Source organism: Accipiter gentilis, chromosome 16 (assembly GCF_929443795.1).
Source record: "Accipiter gentilis chromosome 16, bAccGen1.1, whole genome shotgun sequence".
In the NCBI taxonomy this organism is placed as follows: Eukaryota; Metazoa; Chordata; class Aves; order Accipitriformes; family Accipitridae; genus Astur; species Astur gentilis.
This window is the reverse complement of record NC_064895.1, coordinates 29,309,681-29,332,432: the sequence shown is the minus strand read 5'-3', so window position 1 is coordinate 29,332,432 and position 22,752 is coordinate 29,309,681. Positions and strand designations below refer to the sequence as shown.

At 44.4% G+C, this 22,752-nt stretch overlaps 1 protein-coding gene across 6 annotated transcripts in view; it reads right to left on the bottom strand.

Moving 5' to 3' along the window:
• The window catches only part of NCOA1 (nuclear receptor coactivator 1), a 185,307-nt gene extending 169,003 nt beyond the window's left edge, over positions 1–16,304 (bottom strand). For 5 of the 6 annotated variants that reach the window (XM_049819308.1, XM_049819312.1, XM_049819315.1 and 2 more), the window contains exon 1: positions 15,869–16,304. The gene's annotated coding sequence lies outside the window, so the exon portion shown is untranslated. Of the gene's footprint in view, positions 1–15,009; positions 15,028–15,868 lie in introns of those variants that run through there. The other variant, XM_049819310.1, reaches the window with a different exon arrangement.
• Between the last annotated feature and the right edge of the window lie 6,448 nt (positions 16,305–22,752).

The window sequence follows — 22,752 nt, the reverse complement described above, 5'->3', positions numbered from 1 at the left end:
CTTCATCATTTCAAAAGGAACTTGCAAGCAGTAGTGTTGCCAGGTTGTAGCAAAGAAAGGGCTTCTAAGAGACTTTCTCCCAAACATCAAGTTAAATGAGAAAAAAGAAACCTAATTTCTTACAGAAACCTGTATGTTAGACACAACAACAGCTGAAATTTTTATTTCAGAAACGCCTGAAAATTCAAGTTATGGTTTTAGCATCAAAATGGAAATAGGTAGAAGCCAGCACTGGCATCTTTTTTTAATTCCACTGGGAAGCTTTTCTATTACTCTGTGCTTTCAGACTGTGTGCAATTCACCATTTTGCTTGAAGCAAATAGGCAGTGCGAGGCAAGGCATGAAATGCTGAAGAGCTCCGTGCCAGAAATGGCCAGCTCGGCTCACCAGCATGACTCATCACCCAGCGGCAGGACCAAGCTCTCTCCAGCCCTGTGCTGGGAGTTCAAAGCGATTCCCCCCCACACCATAAAACATCAGGGTCATTTTCTCAGCAGAATATCAAATAAAAGAAAATCAATTATTGACATCATTCTTTTAGTTGCAATTTGAAAAAACCTAAATATTCACTGTATTTACACAGCACATGCATATCCATTACACTGGAGCAGAAATGTCATTTAAATCATTCCAAGCAGAAATTACAGTCAACTCCAGAGATCCTGATAGGGTATAATACCCTAAACAAATGTTGCCAAAACATAAAAAACCAGATGGATACCACGTGTATCTGTTGGAAGCAAATACAACCTTACCCAGGATAAAAATCTTCATAAACAATAAAATAAAACCCTGCATATTTTTAGCTTGACTAAGAGGATTACACAAGGGGTTTATGAAGACATTTACACCAGTATTGACAAAGTATTCAGTAGCAATATACCCACTCGTGTAACTGCAATACGTATAGCAGACATTCCTTTGGGAATTGCTTTCAAATACCAAGAGAAAAATGATGCTTCACTCATCACACAGGACTTACCTGACAGGAGGGAAAAGGTGCCATGGCAGCGTTACGACAGCAGGATCACATCCAGCAACGCTCACTTCCTCAATGCCACAGTCCCAAGGACAGTACTTATAGAGTAAGTCCCAAAGATAAAGGGGACTATTAAAGTCTAGTGCCACAACTATTGCATTATAAAGCCTCGGGGTGGGGCTTCACTTACTAACTTACACATTAAGATGCTGTTATACAATTAAAGTAAGAAACAAACAAAAAAAACCCCCACCATGCCACAGATCTGACACTTGGGTCTCACTATACCCTAGTATCAGCATCGTCACCATTAGTGACCTGAAGTCAAAATGCAGTTGCAAGTTACACAAAGACATAGGTTATAAAGCCCAATGAGAAACGATATTCTATAAATTTCACATATTTAAAAACAAGTTTGCAGTTTGAAGCAAGACAGAGCAATACAACACCGCCTTGTTCCCCTGACTCCAGCTACAGCTTGCAACCTGGGACAGTTACATCAGCCATAATCAATATTTCTAAGGCATAAAGAGTCTGCCACAAGTAAGGTGGAACCATTAACTACTATCCCACGCACAAGTTCATCAGTCCACACTCCTTGAAAAACTGCTCAGCTGATCAACTTTACTCAAGCTGCATTCCAGGAAAACTCCTTCCTCTCCACCCTATCAAAGTGCACCCAGCAGCCTCCTCTCTCAGTGCACTTGTTGATAAAGAGATATTTAAATGCAAACCCAGATTTTTAAAAGATGCTAATTCCTGGCAGCATCTTAATGGCTTCATTAGAAACTAGAGCCCTCCATCAATGCCAGAGATCACGCCAGTATGTCAAGGAAAAAAAACACTGGTTTCTTTTATTAAAAAAGGTATCTCTTCCTTAGGTATTGCCACAGCAATAAAAGTAGAGAGCACAACTCAAGGATTACAGTATTTCTTTTTTCACAGTATCATTATTAAATATACACACCTCAATAAGCAGCAGAGATTTTTCACTATAGAAGTATCCATTTTCTGGGGGAAGCATTACAAAAAAGCAAGGACATTTTGCTACTCTGTCATGACTCACTCCACAGGTTTAACTTTGGATTAAAAGGTCCAGTACCTGTGCTGACTAGAAAGGATCATTTTGTGGTAAGAACTCGGGGTTACACATCAGAAAAATCCCAGATCTGTTTTCAGCTCTGCTGTAAACATCCACTAAGGTCTTGAGCAAGTCCGGTTAAGCCAAATCAGAAAAAAACCACTCTTCCTTGAGAATCTTAGAGTAATTCCGTGATAAAAGCGAACTGAACTACTTGCATCACAGAAATACATCATAATTACTCCCAAACAAACTAATGTATGAAATAGTTAATTCCTAGTGTTTGCTTGTATAGGCGCCCTGACTTTTCTCAATTTTTAGGGAACAATCAATCATATTTACATAGATGAAGTATTTTCATTCTAACACCTTCTCATCACTCTTCTGTAATTCAGCTTCTTCAGAAAAATATTTTCAGATTTGATTGCTGAAACTTCTGCCTCTGAAGATGGTTTGGACTTTTTTCCTTTTTGGTTGAAGGAGTGTTCTGGGGAAGAAAAATAAAAAACACCTAACAGCCCCGGAGAGCCTGTCAAGCTAACAACCAAAAAATGTCTACAGTCGAATTTCCAGAGTTGGCCTTCAACTCCGGGGGCCTTTAATCTATCGAACAGAAACAGTAGTACTTTCATATCTCATGAGAAATACTAAAGATAAATTCAAATTAATTTAGTGATTGTGAAGCTCAACTACTATAGCTGCAAGGACTATAGAAAAAAAAATGGAGCAATTCACAGAATTTCAAATTCAGCGCAACAGCTCGAGTATCAGACCGTACAATGAATTATGACGGTAGGAAAAAAACAACCAAGCCACTGCCCAATGCTCAAGCAAAATCCATCCTTTGCTCTAAGGTAAGCGTCCTGATGCAACAAAACCAATATATAATTGTGCAACAGTATTTACAGGCATCAAAGCAGCACCAGAGTAGAGCAAAAAATTCTGGAACTTCTGCAACAAAAAGGTAGTAACATTACTTAGGCAACATTTTTTGCGTACATTCTTAAATATTTAGACCTCTATGCCATGAACATAAATTACTCATCTGGGACAGGCTCCAAATGAATGCTGTTTAATAGATATCACCAGCTTCAATAAATTAGGCTTACATGAAAAATAGTTAATAATGCTCAAGTTGGCTATTAAATACTTCCCACTACTTATGCAGCACATATTAAAGAAGTGGCTAGGTAGTGACTGAACAAATTCCCATTAAAACACAAATACAAATGCCATATTTTACAATTATGTGGATACAGTGACAGCTATATTTGCCCAGATCATGGTTGACTTCACTAAGGGTCTGTTGTGGAACACAGACAGCTCATGCAAAGCAATTTTCATAACCGAAGTCTAAATATTGAAATATTATTTCCTCAAAACTTTTGGTAAACTGTTGTAGCTGCATAAGACCCATAGTCCAAAATTTATTCATGTTAACAATAAAGTGAAGCTAGAACTAAAAAAGAAGAGAGTGTAAAAAATATTCTGTGTTTGATTAAACAGGAGGGGTTTCAGCCATTTTTCCTAATTATTTTTTACTGTAAATATACACTAAATTGTTACTCAAATTTTTATCTCAACACTTCATGCCTATGAAAACTGCTGATATACTTTTAGTCTGAAAATCCTTAATCACAAGCATGCCAGCAATAAACAGACTACAGTACATATACGTTCTTACATGACATAAGTCTGCCTCTACTTGCAACAAGGATTATTTGAATTTAAAGGCAGTTGAAGACAGAACTTAAACACAGTTTGGGTGTATCAACCCAACAGGAATCAAGGTCAGCAAAATGCAGACCACGTATGTTATTAAATATTATGCTTACATGACTAAAAAGAGTGTACTAAATATCATGTTACACGACATTTCAGAGGTAAAACAAGAAATGACAAATATACTTGAATCATGGCAGTCCTTCCCTGAGTAGCTTATTTGTTTGTTTAGTTTCAGGCACAATGGGAGCTTGGGCTAATTCAGGTTGCCTGTTACTACCTCATTATAAATACTAATTACTGCTATTACTTACTAAACGTTTATTTGGGTTAACCTATAATGCAAGCCAAGATGCCTTTTCAAGTCTATCTCAGAAGCCCAGCAGGAGCAGAAGCGTGGAGACAGTACTTTATATAGACTTTCTTCTCCTCTCTAACAAGCACTAGATTTTTAGGGAGAATTCCAGTCCTTCGGTACACCAAAAATCCTTCAGAAGGATGCAATTGTTGTGAGAGGTAATTTACCCAAAGCTTCACCCACAGCTGCATGAGGATAACTCTTAGGAAGTGCAGGTAGGGCAAAGCCTCTTGGGGAGTGGAGAAGGGGGAGGCAAGTTCAACTCTTCTCCCTTTAAGAAGTGAGGACTTTTGTTTAAATTACCTTAGTAATGTTTTGCAGTTATGTTCAAAGTGCTTTGCAATCAGCTAATTAATTCTTGACACAGGGAGGTGACATACTTGTTAATTTTTGATAGGAGTAAAATCGAGAAGGAGGACAAGCAAATTACTTAAGCCAAAAAAATCAGGTTTCAAGTCATCTCAAACCAATGAAACATAAAATGTTCTTTAGCAAGCAGCAGCATATCCTCAGTCTGAAGACAAGCAATCACCAGTTCATTCAGACCCTTCTATACTGACTCAACAGATAACATTTTGATAATTCTTTTATCATTTCATAACATAAATGACTGAAATAGGTACTAAAAATGACGCCCGAGAGCTCTACCCACCAGTGAGAAAAAAAAAACAAACTAACAAAACCCAGATAAATTATTCTATAGACAGCAATATCTAGTGATTTCAATCCAACTAGCTTCTGCATTTCCAAGTCCCGTGTTTCTTTAGCAAACCTGTGCCTCAGCATCAGCCAGCCACACCTCCGAGTACCTGCATACTAATTTTCTCCCACATGAAAATTCTCATAGGTCATTTCAGAGAAAAAATGATAAGGACTTTTATTTCTTTTTTTAATGAGGATGAGGTTCAAAATGGCCAGGTACACAAAACCTGTGATGTATTCAAGAAGCTTACAGAGCTAAGACTATTCATAACGTTTTCAGGGACCTTGAACTGAGTTACGTGGTAGCCTTACACAGCAAAGTAGGAAATGAGCCTAGAATAAACAAACAAAGCTTGGTTCCAATACTCAAGGAAAAAAAAAAAAAAATCTCTGGAAACACAACTGACTGCAAAAGAGAAAGACCATCTTCAATTTTGCCAACCTATTGTGAACAGGGGGATGGAAAGAGCTCAAGGAGTCTTGACAATATAAATTTACAGCCACTGATGCCTGACCTTTCTACGCAAGTGATCTAATCCCCTTGCAAAGCATCATGGTGTCTTCCCCCAGGTGCAATACTGTTTTATTCCATCTCTACCACATGTTGCTCTCAAGACCCCATTATAAGAATTTCAAGAACCAGGTGAATGCAACTGCTGGATTAGGAGAGGAACCTCTGCCACCACCTGAAGAAAAATTCAAATCCTTTGAATACATTTGAGTTGGAGTCAAAATGATCGATACTTCCACTCTAGCCTGCCAGTGAATGACCAACCTGCCACAGGTGGATCAATCTACAAGGACCCTATTAGCATTTTTGTAAAGACCATCTCCTTTTCACTGCTCAACAGGAAATAAGCAGCTCCCCTTCTGCTCTCCATCTTTGTATTCTCTACCATGACCCTTCCTCACTTGTACTCTTTTATTATCTTCTACTGATGGAGAAACAGAACAGCCTTTCAGAAATCTCCAGCACTTGGAAGACATAACTTCCACTCATCACAACAGAGAACACTTAATCCTGCAGTCTGTTCACATGTTTGAAGTTCCAGATAGCCCTTTTTCACTGCTAGGAACACAAGGCCTACGTTCCTTGTGCAGAAACCTTTGTGGACATTGAGAAATGCCTTATATCTACTTAAGTCGTCCTGTGAAGGTGGAAACTACTTGCCGATTAAATCCAGTTTGCAGCATATCACAATTATTTTGCCAGCAAGGGCTGATGAGAACAATAGCTCTGCACTGAGCCACATGTATCATTCTGTGGGTTAGGAGAGAACTCATTTGGTGCTCTAAATCTCATTATAACTTGCTGATCGGGATGTAAAATATGCACTTATCTCTGAACTGAAGGCTTTTAAACAGCTTGAAACAAACTCGGCTCTTCTGTCTTCAAGTAGCAGTTGTTTCTTATTCCTCACACTTCAGGAGGCCTATCTGAAGAACTCTCTTAGTAAACAAATTAAAATTATATTGCTATACTGGATTTAGACAATTTAAACCAAAATCTAAATGCTGTAGACCAACTGTTCAAAGAGTAAATGCAGATACAAGGGTCAAATACCAGATCTCCAAATTTCCCCATGGCAAGCTGGACAAGCCTGTGCCCATCTGTGAATTGGGAATACTTTCCTACTCCCCAGAGATGGTGCTTACACTTATAAAAAGTCCCCAGTAGTCTCTGGACAGTGAGGGGCTTTGTTTCAACAAGCAGGAGTTCTCAAAGGTGCATAAATTTGCAGCAAGACGTGACTCCGGAGGCAGAGGGAGTGGTGCAATAGCCCTGACAGCGCTACGCTGCCAAAGACCCAACTGCAGCAACCTCCAGCAGATTTAGTATCAAAAGTTTCCCCCGTCAGCAGACTAATGGGCAGCACAGAGGGAGGAAAACATTTCCAGGCTAGTATTCTTTGGGGGTTTTGTTGCTTTTTTTAAATTTTTAATGGCTGTTCTGTGTATTTTCCCCTCGCACTCTAAACCTCTGCCATGGAACTTAAATCTTGTTTAACTAGATTCATTTAAACTGCTTTTACAAACCCCAAAGAGTTTATTTCCAGCTTACCAGTTGCACGCAAAACGTATGAATTACCGAATGTACGTATTTTCCAGCATCCAGGAGGAAACCTGAGAGTAAAAGCATGCTTCTTGTTTTTAAAATACCTCCTTAAAAAACCTTTAGAAGTTATTTAATACTGTTTTCAAGAAGTCCGCGGTATCTCTGTAATCATACATTCTGTGGCAAGAGTAGGAATTCAGGAATCCAGCTCTCCTTGCACGTAGCACCATGCACGCACACCTATAAGCAAGTCAACAACCACAGCGACAAGCAGGGCTGTTCTAAGTTTGGGAACTAACGCTGCAGTTTTTTTGGAGACCATCAGCAGCGTGTTTCTGCTGTTTTAGCGACGTACGCACACGCTCGGCCTCCCAAACCAGATTCTCCCTTTCTGCTCTTCTACCGGATGACATTTCTCCCCAGCAGGACTTGGTCATCAACCTTTCTGCACCCTGAAATGAAAACCCTGGTGCTGTCCCCACCCCACCTAAAAAGCACACCACGTTCTCCACAAACCAGGAATGTTTATTCTCTTTCTGCACCCCCCAGCCCTGCTGACCTGGCCCAACCAACCTATGACACTGCACCACCTCCCTAACACCGAATGCCAAAACCTTTGCTCCCCATCTTCTTCCACGCTCACCTCAGCTTCCCAAAGCAGGACTCGCTGCACATCCTCATCCACCATCTCCATCCTCTCTCCTCTATGACCTCAATCAGAAGGACAAGCACACCTGCAAACCCCAGTTTTATGGCTCTCTGCAGGTGCTGACAACTCCCGAGTGCCACCACAAGGACCCACCTACACCAAGGGTCCCGCAATAGCTTGCTCACATTCAGCATCGGGAATTACTGCCTTTGCGTCGCAAAATACCCCATTTTGAAGCAGTCTGCATACCACGAGTGTATGCATGCCACAGTTCAGGAACCTCTGCTCTAAAGAACGAAAGCCATCAGATGCCTGTCATCAGAGCTACTTGTCAATGACGCAGAGGCTGCTGGAGCCAAGCCTCTTGAGGTTTGCTGGCAAATTCAAGGAAAGTTGCACCCAATTTAATAAATCCACATACACAACCAGAGCGGTCGAGTGCACCAGGTACTTGAGAATAACCTGTCAAGTGCCTTTTACTTTTCACTAACACCCTGCTACTTAGGCAAATTATCCAATTGCTGTGATTCTGCTTCATTCACCTGAAAAAATGAGTGCAAAAAAGGGAATAATATTTCTTTGTCTTGCAGGGGCATTACAAAAAGTAGCCAATACATGTGCGATGCTCCATTCATATCAAAAATGAATGTCATAAAGCAGCTTATCATCTAAAAACATTAGAAGAAAATTAAGTAGGTTGCAAAATCAAGCACTAAAAATTATAGAGTAACAGATTTATGATCATCTGTGCAACCTTAATCCGTTCCACTTTGTTAGTCCAACGCATACAGTGAGTAAGTCAGAGAATCTATGGAAAAATATCATGTGGCTACAAAATTGTAATTACAGTTGCATCTGTTTTTCCTGACTTTTGAATGTTCAGCTTTACAAACAAAATAGCTTTCTGACTTAATGGACCTTCCCAGGTTTTGGTTCTAGTCTGCAATATCAAATTGTACTTTTTTTGATATGCTGTATTGAAACATATTTCATCCACACAGTATCAGAAAATTGCATTAAATTATCACATTATGTGACATGGAAACAGATTTAACTAATAGAATTTAGGTAGTTTATTTTTCCATTTTCACTGTATTTGAAAAATAAACTAGATTAAAGTATATTTACCAGATAGTTATTTTCCATACAGCGAGCTTTGTATATACAATATTGTTTCCATTTCCAACAACAACAAAAGCGTAAAACCAGGCCAAATGCTATTTTCAATGGCATTTTTAAATTCATTAAAGCTTTTTTTCATTTATTTTGGGCCTTCAAAGGGATTATCACCACTGCATCTTCAAACACACAGAACTTCATGCCAACTCTGTCAAGTCTGGGTAAACTGTTTTAAAGGTTAAGGACACAACAATTAATCTAGCTGTCAAAGGTGCTGGGATCCCACAACTTCCACTATGCCTTCAGTGAATATTCCACACTGAAGGTAATCTGATTACACTAAAATATAAACCTGGGAATGACATTTCAGACACCCAGGGAAAACTCGCATAGAAGTTTTTTCACAAAGAACATTTAAAAACTACCTCTATAGAAAAATATTTGCTGGGACAATAGGATACAGCTGAAAGAGTATGAAGAAAACTTGCAAACAGTATAAATACAAAGCATATTCTAAAACACTGGATTTTCATAACCATAATTTAAAAGAAAGCAAGAGTTGCATGCTGCCAAAGGCAGAGCTGGTTTCAGTCCTTATTCCTACCCTGTGAGTCAGAGAGGCCCGAATAACATGGAGTTTTACCTGATCCTTCACCCGCAGCTCTCACTTATTCCATAAGCCAACATTCTTAAAATGACATTTGGAGACATGAACAGAGGTATTTTACACATCAGTTCCATGCCAAGAAATTCTAACTACTCATACAATAGCAAATTAGGCTTCACACTAATTACATTTCAATACACGTAGGGGCTTTGTGCTCAACTTTACAGTAAGTTGAGATATAAGCACATTGTAACCGCTCAAGTTTCACATCCTCAACAACACTGTGCATGCAGCATTTCATTATTAAATTTGAACTTAGAGGTCATATAAGAATGCAGCATGATCTGTTGGGTTCTGCTATAAAAGTTTCCGGAGTTTCCAGTTATCATTCCTTCAATCCTACAGCAGCATCTTCCATCACTAAAAACTACTATTCTGGTATTCACCTTTCAGCTGAGCGCCATTCGCAACTGGAGCATGGAAGAAAGTCTGGTGAACTCATCCTGCCAAGCTTCCCTGTTAAAACTCTGCTTGGAAATCTCTGCTCATAAAAAAGAAACAGGTAGCATAACTGCCAGCTGTTCACAGAATTAGTGGGAAGACCCAGAACTCATCTTGTCAGCAATCACATTTAAGAAACGCATAAAAGACAAAGGATCAAGCTTACACACCCAGTCTACAACAGGTTTAACTCTAGCTAGTTGTTTATTTTCACGCACAATTTTTCCAGTATGATTTAAAATAACTGGTCACAAGCATGTGTCTAAATCCTTTTCAGGTTAGTCAGACTTTTGTTAAACAAAACAAAAAAAAAAACCAAAACAAAAAAAAACAACTTCAAAGACAGAGGCTGACTAGCACTTCCACCAAGAAGTTTTTCTCTCAAATTATTCAAGATCTCTGAAGTACATTGATAAAACTGGATGCAAAGTCTCAGATTAAGACCAAAACACAGGCTCTGGGGGAAAGAAGAAGAGAGGGAGGATAGGTAGTAAGTATGATATTCACAAGAAGTAAGAAAAACGAGAAGTTAAACAGTCCAAGCTGCAAGATTTCTTGTACAATTTACACATGAATCTGATTTAATGGTCTGAAAAGTTCAGGGCTTTTCTATCCTATTTCTTCAATCCGGAAGTTATACAATGTTAACAGAAAAAGAAAAATAAGAGAGAAAAATATTTTTAGTTTTCATTGTTAAACTCAGTGCAGTTTTACTGAAAGATTATACTACCTTTTTTTCATTATTATTATTGAAACAGCAAATACTATTCTGAAACCTTCTGGACAGGAGATCACTATGCTGGGGGCTGGAATCTCTCTCCCCTCCCAAGGCCCTTTTTTCCAAAGACAGATATGCTGCATACAATGGAAAACACTAACATTGGGTGTATAACTTTACCAACACCTAATCATTTTGATATGTGTGATACATATAACAATAATAATATCATTTGATAATATCATTTGATCCCAGGGTAGTGTTGTGATCTAAACTTATCCCTCCACTCAGGATCTGAATTCCACATATGTGGGAAAGCTACTGATTTGTTTGGGTTTTAAACAGTTCCTCATTCATAATTTCATCATACAAATAGAAGAATCAAGCCTACTTCTTGCCTTGTCTGGCATATTGCCTTATTTTTGAAATCTTCACACTCTGAAAATCCAAAAAAATGAGACCCTTGAGATTTCAGATGTCACATTAAAAGAAAGGGGGGGGGGGGGGGGGGAATTAAGCCAAAGAACACTGTTTTGAGCTTGTTTCACAGCATATTCCATGACAGATAATTAAAAATAAACACAAAATAAACATAAATAGCTCAAAACAGACACTTTAATGATTTGTGTTCCAAAATAGCTAGTTGCAGGATCAGCCTTTACTGGGACATTTCTGACGCTTGTTTAAAACAGGACCTAACACTTAAGGATCTTTCCCCTCTGCAGAAAAACTCAAACACATCTGAGAGCCCCTCCACTGATCAGCTTTAAGAAGCTGACAATTTGTGGATCCTTAGAGCAAAATATGGATACTGTAGAGTTCATTAACCAAGGCAAGCCAGCAAACTGTTGACTTTATATATTCACTGCACTGTTTTCCTTTCCTAGATCACCTTCCTGTAACACACCAACTTACATCGGCTTCACTAAATCAAGGCAAATCTCTGAATGGACACACACTGGTTGAAACACGACTGCCAGGATAGCTTGCCTCAGCTTACAGAACATAATAAACCAGTAAGCGGGTTTAAACAGATTTAAGCACATCTATGCGCAGGTTTATCTAAGTTGGTTAACAAATCTACCTAGTTTAGGCCATACAACCTCATCCCTCAGACCCGAGCACTTGGGTGGGGATTCTCACTGCAAGGTCTGTGCACAAAATCCCATCCTCACTTTTTCCCCACTCACCCAAGGGCATCTAAGGGAAACATCGCGCTGCTCCTTCTGCCAAGACCCATTGGAGTTGCTTCCCAGTCAATCGAGTCAACTGCATGAGAACCTACCTATCTTTTCACAGGAAACAGTAGGAACAGTATTGCAGGATTATCAACGCAGAAGCTATTTAGCCTGCATTTTCCCTGCAGAGCGTACTGGCGCTAGCCCAAAGCCAAGCGAAGCCTAGTTTCTAACCTACATTCCCAGCCAGGTAAATTAGTTCAGGCTTAAAGAACCTCCAAACCAGTTCAGCAGTTTTCTTCCCCTTTGTAAATGACAGGAGCCCAGGTAAAACGCATGGTGCTGACACATCCTTTATACCTAGACCAGGCCTCCAAGTGCTCTAGAATTTGTCCCACAGCAAAGCCGCAGCATTTCAAATGGTCAACTTTACATGGAGATGCTGCCGTAGTGGTAAAAACCTGTTCTGCATCGCCCTGACTCACATGTGCAAGGCTGGGTATGCAAAGAGTTGAAGCTGTTTACAAGCAAGCCATAATTTTTAATATTGCTGCTACAGGCAAACATCCTATTCCAGATCCTGCTGCGCCAGGGGAAGAGGTTAAAGCTCCTGGCTGTTCTCAGACCGATCAGCAGAGCTACTCCTGTGAATCCTCCCTCACCCACCGAGGCTCCGAAGGGCTGGATCAGCCCCGGCAGTGGGGAGGCAGGCAAGCAGGCAGAGGGCTCAGCCAGGCATCGGCAGCACAACAGCAGGCAGTGACCCCCCAAAAGACCATAAAGCACTGGTTCGCCTCAATGTTATTAAAAATAAAAGAAACCAACCCCAAAACTCCATATTGAGGCTGCTAATATGTTGTGACTACCAACTTTCCTGCTGCCCACCACCATCCAGCTGCTTCCCTGTCACAACTCCACTCCTCTACCTCTTTATGCTTAGGCTGGAAGTTTTTGGAAGCAGAGTCCACTTTCACTCCATTTTTGCATCACTCCTACCCCACCGCAAACCTGGTCTGCATCTGGGGTTCCTGGATACTGCAGCAATACAAATAACACAGAACTGCCAATAAAAATTGCTTGTTTGTATCTGCCAGCAATTAAAGCTCGGAGGTAGAAGCGGTGGCCACATGCTATGGGGTATTACACACCATGTTGGCCTTTCAGGAATACCTGGTTAAAATATTTACCTGTTAGTCCAAGCCCTTCCTGCTTAAAATCCTGTCTTTAAAGGCAGAATCTAACTTTAAAAACAATTGTTTTTTATTCCTCCTCTTTGATCAAAGAGATAAGAACCACGCTTCAAAGAAACACAGTCAACCAAGCAAAACAAGAATAACTCGTCATATAAATAGTTTCCTTATACAAAATATACTGTTTTTCAACTGGCAAACTATTTATGCAGGAGACAGGATATTTTTAGTAGCAGCACTCACACCTTCATTTCTGACAATCCCTGCAAAATCTCATGCAAATTACCCCCCTCAGATTAGCAAGCAACAAGGTGCTGATCTCCAGCAGATCTGTTCCTTGAAAATATGCTTATATAATTAAGTAAGCCTAATAATCCTAAAGGCTTCCAATATTTGTTAACAGCCCACCCAACAACCATGCCAGGAGACCCAAGACAAGTCAACAGAGGGCACGTGTTCCCAAATGCAGACTTTTACAACGTGAGAATGACAGTGATATTGCTCCAATAAATCTACAGTGGAAGTGTATGACTAATTGTATGAATTAGTCATGCAGTTGTGAGCATGTGTCGTAGCATTATCAGAGGGCACGGCTCGGGGAAAACACGCATGCTAAAAATCAAAGTCGGCCCGTAGTGAATAAGAAGGCCTGCCTTCTGAAGAGCCAAAATCCCCCGCTCGCCTCTCAGGAAGCCTATTTGTTTTGGAAGCAAGGATTTGTGCTGCCATATTGTTTGGCAACACGTTTCAAACAACAGATACCCATCTTGAGCAAATAAGTTGAGATTTAACATTTCATCATGCCCATCGGCTTTGAGCCAGGTGCAGTATTGCCAAAGTTACTACTGTTTATTATCTACCATCAAGAGCTGTTTGTCCCCTTAAGTGGCAACTTGAACTTTAATCATTTTCACAAAACAGCTCTGCAAAGCTGAGGATACTACACCCCTCACCAAGCTTCTCTGCAAATTTGTGGCTTTGCATCCATCTTTTCCTGGTTTACAATGTTTTCTCTCCCTGCTCCTCTGCGAGAGGCCTAGGTATACAGCTACAGATGTACCACATACTATGTATACTTCCATATGTAACATGTATTTTTTTACTTTCTCTAGTACAAGCAAGCTGATGGCTGCAGCGTAAAGAGTTCAGAACACATACACACTTGCTGAAATATTCTGCAAGCAGAAGATCACAACCTCTAAACCGCATCAGGACAGCACGTTTCCAGGAAAGTAAATCAAGCATCTTTTTTGTTCATATAAATTTACCATCTTGCTACTAGGACTCACCAGGTGTATTACTCTTCACATATACATATATATGCACACACACACATGCAAAGTTTACACACACATATATATGTATATCCTGTTAGCCCACGCAAACCCGGGTTTTTGGTTTTGGTTTGGGTTTTTTTCAGTCTAAACCAACAACACGAAGAATACAAGCCATGAGACAGGGTGAAGAACATACAAGCACCACCCACACAAGTCCAATTTCCAGTTTTAATATACTTTGCTGTGTCACTCTTTTTTGGCTATGCCGTACTTGAGTAGTGAAAATTAGATATCTCCTGTACGCTGATTAAGCTTCCAGTGGAAGCAAGCAGCAGCCCTGGACAGCACTCCACACCTTTCCACCTTTGCAAATGCACCCTTTCGGGTGGAAAAAAAAAAAAAAAAAAAAAATAATCAGGAGATCGTCACTCAAGGCGCACGACCCAGTTCTCAGCCACTGAAAGGTCAAAATGCACCTAGGAAACTGGAGGACTTGAGCGTGTCTAGCAACCTACATCGGAAGGAAACAGCCTTTCCGTAACAGATTTTTCTACTGCTAAATGTCATATTCCAGCGGCTAAAGCCCCCCCGCTGCACAAACCAGGGCTACCGCTTGCATACGCACCGCCAGGTATTTGGGATTATTTGCAATCTGCTGGTGGTCCATGTCTCCAAGAGAGAAACGAAGCAAATTTAGGGAAAGCACTCTGCTAGGAGCGAGGAGGCAGACGCCAGCTTCGCCACCAGCCTCCTGCAGAGCCCCCCCAAAGCCGGCAGCCCAGGCACCCCCTCTGAGGAGCCCGCTTCCCCACACAACCCCCCTGACAACCCACCCCTTCCCCACTCCGGTGACCCCAAAACCCGGATGGTACCTGACAGCCACCTCCGGTTCTCCCTGACCGACTGCCTCAGCACTGAACTTAACTCACCTCTGCTGACACCCAGAACCGCCCCGCCGGGGTTGGGGGGTGGTTTTGGGGGACACAGACAGACACAGACACACAATGTCACGGGCAGACAAAGAGCTGTCACCTAAAACGCCACCAAAAGGAGCGTCCTCCCTGGCCGAGGCGGGGGGAGGTGAGGGTGTCCTCGGGCCCCCGCAGGCCGGTCTGCCTCCCCTCAGCCATCTTCCAGCCGGGAAGGGGCTGCGGTGGGGGTGAGGAGGAAAACTGCTTTTTCACTTTTAAAATCAACTTTAAATTAATAATAATAAAGGGGGGGGGGGGGTGGAATATTGAGGAAAGGGAGGGCTGGGATTTAACCGCCCGAGGCAGGAGGGGCTCCGCCGCCCAGGGTCGTCCCCCCCCCCGGGGCGGCTCTCCTCAGCCCCCCGCGGGGGAAGGAGGGCGGGAGAGAGGCGGGCGGGCGGGGAGGCCGCGGCGCCCCTCCGCGCTCCGCCCGCCGCCATAGCAGCCCGGGGCGGGCAGGCAGGCAGGCAGGCAGGGAGGGAGGGAAGGGGGGGGGGGGGGGGGGGGGCGGTCCGGTCCGTCCCCCGTCGTCGTCGTCGTTCCCCCCTCGCCGTGACAGCTGCACCTCCCCGCAGACCGGGGGACTGCGGCGGGGGCCGGGCAGACACACCCCCGCCCTGCGCGGCGGGGGCAGCCCCGGCCGGCCTGCCTGCCTCCCCCCGTTCCCCGTCCCCACACCGCGCCCGCCCGCCCGCCTGCCTGCCCTCCTTCCCTCCCTCCCGCCCCGCCGCCAGCTGCGGCGCGGCCGGGCGCCACTCACCTGCCGCCGCTGCCTGGGTGACAGCCGCCTCCCCCCGCCGGGGCTGAGGCCGCGGAGCTTCCACGGGCAAACGCGACAGCGACTCCCCCGGCCAGGCGGCGGGGGCGGCCCCGGGGGGGGGGTAGTGGTGGTGCTGGTGGTGGGGTCTTGGTGTGCTGCCGGCTCGCAGCAGCCCCCGCCGCGATCGCGGTGACCGGAGCGGTGGTGGCGGTGGTGGTGGCGGCGGGCGCTGCTGGGGGCCCCGGTTCCCGCTACGGGGCTCCCGGGCACCCGGGGCCCCTTGCCTGGGCGGCGCGGCGCGGCTGCGGGGCTCCGGCTTCGCTCGCCGCTCTCCCTCCCGGCGGGACGGGGCGGAGCTGGGTACAGAGAACGAGGGGGGCGGTGTCGGAGGAGGCCGCCGCGGCCCGGCCCGCATCCCTCCTCCTCCTCCTCCTCCTCCTCCAGTCAGTCGCTGTTGGCCGCCATCTTTCTTCTCCCCCCGCGGACCCGACCCGGGCGGAGGCGTCGGGGAAGCCGCGGTCCCTCCGCCGCCACCCCGCCCCGGGAAGGGGGCAGGGGGAGGCGGGCGCCATCTTGTTGGCACAGCGGGTGCCCGGGGTGGTGGGGGCCTGCCCGTCGGCGGCCGGGCCGGGGCGGGGAGGGGACGGAACGACCCTGCCTCGCTGACCCGGGATCCCCTCTGCTACCGGCATCACCCATGGCCCCACAGTGGCCTCGGGTCTGCCCTCCTCACCCCTCGCCCAGGCTGAGGCACGGCTGCCCCGCCAACCTCAAACCCGGGCCCCGGCTCCACCGGCCTGACCCGTCCCTCAGGGTGAAGAGGCCTTCGCCGGACTCGGGGCGGGGGGGGGGGGTTCTCCTCATCCCTCTCATCCACCAGGAGCTGCTGTCACCGAGCTGAGGCATCCTGTGCTAGAAGTTAACCTGTCGGGTTTTGTTTCCCGGTCGCCCTCCCCAACGAGGCTTCAAGGAAGACTTAAAAGGCCTGCATGGTGCGTTAGCGTTGGTCTCCATCCAGGCGTCAAAAGGGCTGAGGCGTGCCTCGGATCAGCCGGGAACACCACGATGAAGTTCAGTTAGCAGTATGGGGTGATAGATGGTCCCACGCAGACCTCGACCCACTGTTTGGTCTCCTCGCTGCCGCTTTCAGCTATTTCCACGCAAAGCTGCCGCACACGGAACAGTCACCATTGCTCTGTCAACTATTTTGTCACATTCTGGCTGTATCTGGTTACATTATTCATCCTCTCTGTGGAACTGCGAAATCCCCAAACACCTCATGTGTCACGAGGCAAAACAACTCCATGGGTTGCATAGTTAAAATAAACCAGAGCTTCAGGTGGCTCGTTTTCCTCCATGGGGGCTCTTTATTCCTCAGGGGCTGGAGAGTGCCTGCCTTACAACAAAACAAATTGGCCTTAAAAGGCCCAGTCAAACACACAACATCACAAATCCACCCGGTATGGTCACCCACATCGTTATCTGATCGGGATTTTTGCCTTCCACAGAAACCTGTGCCTTTCTTGGGGTCCACACAGTTATCTCTGTGGTTCCCTGCTTCCTAGAAAAAGCCCCTGCCAGCTGTATTTCCTAACTGCCTCCTTATCTCTGGAGCACCTGGGAATGGGATGGGCAGGATGAGCCTGAGTTAACCCTTCGGCAGGTAAAGGGCCAGGGGATGTGGATCACAGGCTTATTAGTTGTTTTCTGTCATTTGGGGATCAATAAGACACTTCCTGGGCTATTTTATGTTCATCCCAACCTGGTTAACTGTAGGTGCATTTGTATAAAAAACACTCTATGTTTTGTCAATCTTCAAGTAGACAAATAGTTAGCGAACTCTTTTTTAGAAGAATTTCAGGCCTGTGCATGTGAATGAAAGCATCAAAATGGCCAGGGAAGCTGTGGAGAAATAAGGAGAGAGGAGAGCAGTGACCTGAGATCGGGCACCCACCACAAATCCTCTACTGCAAAACTCACGGTGTCCACGAGGTAACGAAGGAATGCTTCTGATTCTCCTTTAATTGCATTCTTGGTAGGGGCTGAGGCAACATTAACAGCCGCTGCATGCTGCTGCATGACCCTTCATTGCAACACATCTAGGTGGAAGTGCTAATAGATTCCTTCTGGTCCTGTTCACTTCATGACAGCAGCTAGGGAAGGAAGCTGTGTAAAATTCCCCGAGTCTTCCCGAGCTGCCAGCTCTCCACTGCCTCTGCAGGCTATGCCCACTTTGGTTTTATTCAGGCAGAAAATGCTCAGCCTTCACGACTAATACAGAGCTTGATGTTAGAGTATTTCCCCTCCGCGAATTCCTCACGAGTAAGTAATATATTAGCTAATCTCAGGCAGTAGGGACATTGTAATTTTTCAGTGATATTAGCACTGAGAAGTATAAAACCATTTTTATTACTTTAATCTGCAAGTTAATTTTTAAATGGAATGCAGGTATAAACAATGCCATTTTTAAGTACATTACAGAGCTGTCAGGCTTTGACAATTTAAATGAATGAGACTTCAAAATGTATTATGGAAAAGATTAAATGTCTCATTGAAATACACATGAAATAAAAATGAAATCCATCAGCAAAATGAAATTATTTCAAAACTTCCTAGGATTAAATCCAAAACAAAGGCCTCTCCCACCAGGTAAGTGATACTTTAAAGTGAGGCTTTATCTGAGAGCAGCTTTAATTTCCAACTGACTTCAAATGACAAATAATTTACTCTTGTTAGATCTTTCTAGCCTGAGCACTTTGTAAAACAAGATGATTTGATTATCTTCATTTTACATGTACAAAGCAGTGTTTAAGAGGTTTAAGTGGGGGTCAAGCAACAAGTGAGAGATGGAATCACCAACCAAAACAGCGTCAAGGTCTTCTGGTTGTCCTGTTTCCTGCCACAAGCCCTGTGTGTGACGCTGTCTTTTGTAGCCCATTTTTCTGTACAACTTACTTGGGCTAAAGGCCATTTTCAGACTTTACTTCAGTTTATGAAGCAGCCTGTTTTAAGAGTTTCTTATAAGCCACAAGTAGCCACAGTACAGTCATTAATCTAAGAAGGCAAAATTAAAGGTATGGAGTTCTTTAAAGCTTCTTGGCAAAACTCAGCATTTTAATTAGTAATAAATAATTTCTTTGACGATAGTATTGCTCCACTTAGTACCCATGTGGTACTTTAGAGCTCCACCTAACTTCCGAGTACGGGCTTGACTCTGTTTCCTGCTGAGCCCTTGAGGAGTGCTGAGCTCCTCCATTACTAGTGACTTACTTATCCCCTAAAAATGTCATAGAAATGTTAAGATTGGTCTAAATGGGGGGTTGAATAGGAATGCCGGGTGTGGGAGTGCCAGGAGGAACTAATGGCAGCAGAAGAGTATGAGAATGTGGTTTGATGATGGCATGCGGACTAGCAGATCACCAGGATTGCAGCATGCGTCTACCTGCATGGACCCTGTCTACCTGTGGGCAGCCCGAGGACTCGGAGGAAGAAGGTCTCTCCAGAGGGTGAAGCATCGCTATCAGCTCCTACGACTGCTAAAAGCCATGTATTGGGTCTGCATGGCAAGGTTTTGGTAGCCGGGGGGGCTACAGAAGTGGCTTCTGTGAGAAGGCGCCAGAAGCTTCCCCCATGTCCAACAGAGTCAATGCCAGCCGGCTCCAAGACGGACCCGCTGCTGGACAAGGCTGAGCCCGCCAGTGACAGTGGTAGCACCTCTGGGAAAAGAGATCTAAGAAGGGGAAAAAAAGTTGCTGTGGAACAGAAACTGTAGCCAGAGAGGAGTGAGAACATGTGAGAGCCCCAGCCCTGCAGCCCCCCAGGTCAGTGCAGAAGGAGGGGGAGGAGATGCTCCAGGCGCCAGAGCAGGGATTCCCCTGCAGCCCGTGGGGATGAAGACCCCGGTGAGGCAGGCTGTCCCCCTGCAGCCCAGGGAGGTCCATGGGGGAGCAGATCTCCACCTGCAGCCTGGGGAGGACCCCACGCCGGAGCAGGGGGATGCCCGAAGGAGGCTGTGACCCCGTGGGAAGCCCACACTGGAGCAGGCTCCTGGCAGGACCTGCAGATCTGTGGAGAGAGGAGCCCACGCTGGAGCAGGTTTTCTGGCAGGACTTGTGACCCCGTGGGGGACCCATGCTGGAGCAGTCTGTGCCTGAAGGACTGCAGCCCATGGAAGGGACCCACGCTGGAGCAGTTCATGGGAAGGACCCACGATGGAGAAGTTTGTGGAAGACTGTGTCCCATGGGAGGGACCCCGCACCAGAGCAGGGGAAGAGTGAGGAGTTCTCCCGCTGAGGAAGAAGGAGCAGCAGAGACAACGTGTGATGAACTGACTGCAACCCCCCCATTCCCCGTCCCCCTGTGCTGCTGAGGGGAAGGAGGTGGAGAAAATTGGGAGTGGAGTTGTGCCCAGGAGAAGGGAGGGGTGGGGAGAAGGTGTTTTAAGACTTGTTTTTATTTCTTATTATCCTGCTCTGATTTGGTTGGCAATAAATTAATTTTTCCCCAAGTCAAGTCTGTTTTGCCCATGATGGTAATTGGTGAGTGATCTCTCCCTGTCCATATCTCGACCCACAAGCCTTTTGTTATATTTTCCCTCCCCTCTCCAGCTGAGGAGGGCAGTGATAGTGCGGCTTTGGTGGGCACCTGGTGTCCAGCCAGGGTCAACCCACGACAAGCCAGCACGTGGAATAATTGTGACCTGAGGATGAACATCCTTTGTCCTACAGGTGATCCTGAGATGAGACAGAGCAATGGACACTAGCACTTCGGCACCTGAAGGTACTACCTGGACACTACGTGGTGCTTCAGAGCATGCATGAGAATATGATTGTTTTAGTTTTTTTCCCCACCTCCTCAGGTCTCAGGTACAAGTGAGCTATGTTGTCGCTGCAGCGTTGTGCCATCATTTCCTGTGCGACAGTCTTTTTTGCTAGTGTTCAAGACCACCAAAAGATACAAAGGTTTGGGTTTTTAATGCAGCAGAGGGTGCATTTCACTAAAAAAAAAAGCTCCGAGCCAAGAGCAGGACACTTTTAACACACTGATTTAACACCTTTTCTGAACCTCTTACTTTTACAACTTTGAAAACACCCTTTAGCCGAAATTAATACACAACCCCATTAAGGTTAACGAGTTGTTTCGCATTCAGACACCCACTTAGCCCACGCCGGTTCTTGCAAGCACCTTGGCCTAGCTGCAGTCTGCAGGGCTCAGATGAGAGCGGCGGCACTCCTGGGAGGAAATCCTTCCCCAGGATGGTTGTTGGAGCCAGCGCCTGCTCCCAGCACCACTCGGGGAAGCCTTAATGAAAAGCAGCTCATCAGCAGTTACGTAACCTAATGATAATCCGGCTCAGGCCGGGCAATACTTAAAGCCACAGCGTCTCTCTGCCGTGACCTATTTTATGCTCGATGCAAGGGCAAAAGTATGTGGTTTGTAACTTTGCTGGGTCTTTTACGGCGGAGTTATTGCCTGTCAGTAGAAAAGCCTCCTGTGCACGTTTCTTCTGCTTTCCTGGCTGCAAAGCAACCGCTTCGGATTTGTCACTGGCTTTTTGCGGTATCAGCTCCAAGCACAGGCACAACAGAGAGCAAATTGTAAACAATTAAAAGGAAAACAGTTAATGTCCTGCAGGAAATGCAGCATACTTTAATTTCAGCTTCAGAAGTTGCACAGGGTCCAGGGGTATGTTGCAAACACTTCTAATGCCATGTTGAACCACACAGAAAGCTTTTGTGCTTTTATTAGATCTCTGAGAACAAAAATGTATGCTTCCACGTTCCAGGGTCATATTTACATTTGACTTAAGAAATTCATTAAGATGGCACTGGCATAACTCAAACTTGTACAACTGACCAGCCCCCTGTAATAATTTTTTTACCTCTCAATCTGCAGAAGTATCAACAAGAGATTAAACACAGAGATGTTGATTCAGATCTCAGCATTTAATCTGACCACAGATGGTGTCAAAAGAGGGACAGCCATACAAAATAGCAACAGATTTTTTTTCCTAAACAATCGCTTTTTTGTTTAATAAAGGTAGAGGACAAGTGGCCAAATTTAAAATACAGAGGAAATCTCAGTTTCCTACAGTTCCTCTCCTAGAGAGCATTGAAGCATTATTAATGGGCTGATTTCTGTTAATGATTAATAATATGTTTATATTTATGTACTTAACTAAAGTTATTAGTGTTACTATTAATAATTCCTATCTTTCATAGGATAAATACGCCATTCCTTATAATGCTGGACGAGTTAATGACACAGCTGGTTGCAGATAGGAGGTTGTAGTGTTATGCGAACTAAGAAATACTGCCTGTTACACGTAGGTTTACTCACTTTGGACGACACTTACGTTTACACAGAAACCTGTTGTTTTCAAGTCGGTGATATCAAAGCTTTGTACTTACTGCCACAAAGAATACCAGGCTTTGCAAAAATATACTACCACGCATGGTACTTAGTGCTGATGGATTGCTAGAGCAGGCCATGTGGATCTGCTGATCTCTTATGGGTTGAAAAAGTTGCTCAAGCTAATTCAGAGCATTTTTTAAAAGCTGATTTTTAACGCCCAACATTAGACAGCTTAAGGTCAGAAATTAAATTACTTTTAAAAAGATTTACAAAACTTCATGTTGGTAAAAATATATCAAGACATTTGAAAGGAATAATAATAATAATAATTTTAAAAATTGTGGTGATTGTGTTTGTTGGCTTTTGAAACGTCTTCCTGTGGAGCCTGCAACCAAAACACTGCTGCATTGTACTAGCATTTAAGAAACAGAAAGTGGGCCTAAATGTAGATTATTAAAATAGTGTGGCTGATTATAAAGTCTGAAGGGAAATCATGTCACCTCATTTCCGTATCTCATCTGAGCAAAAGG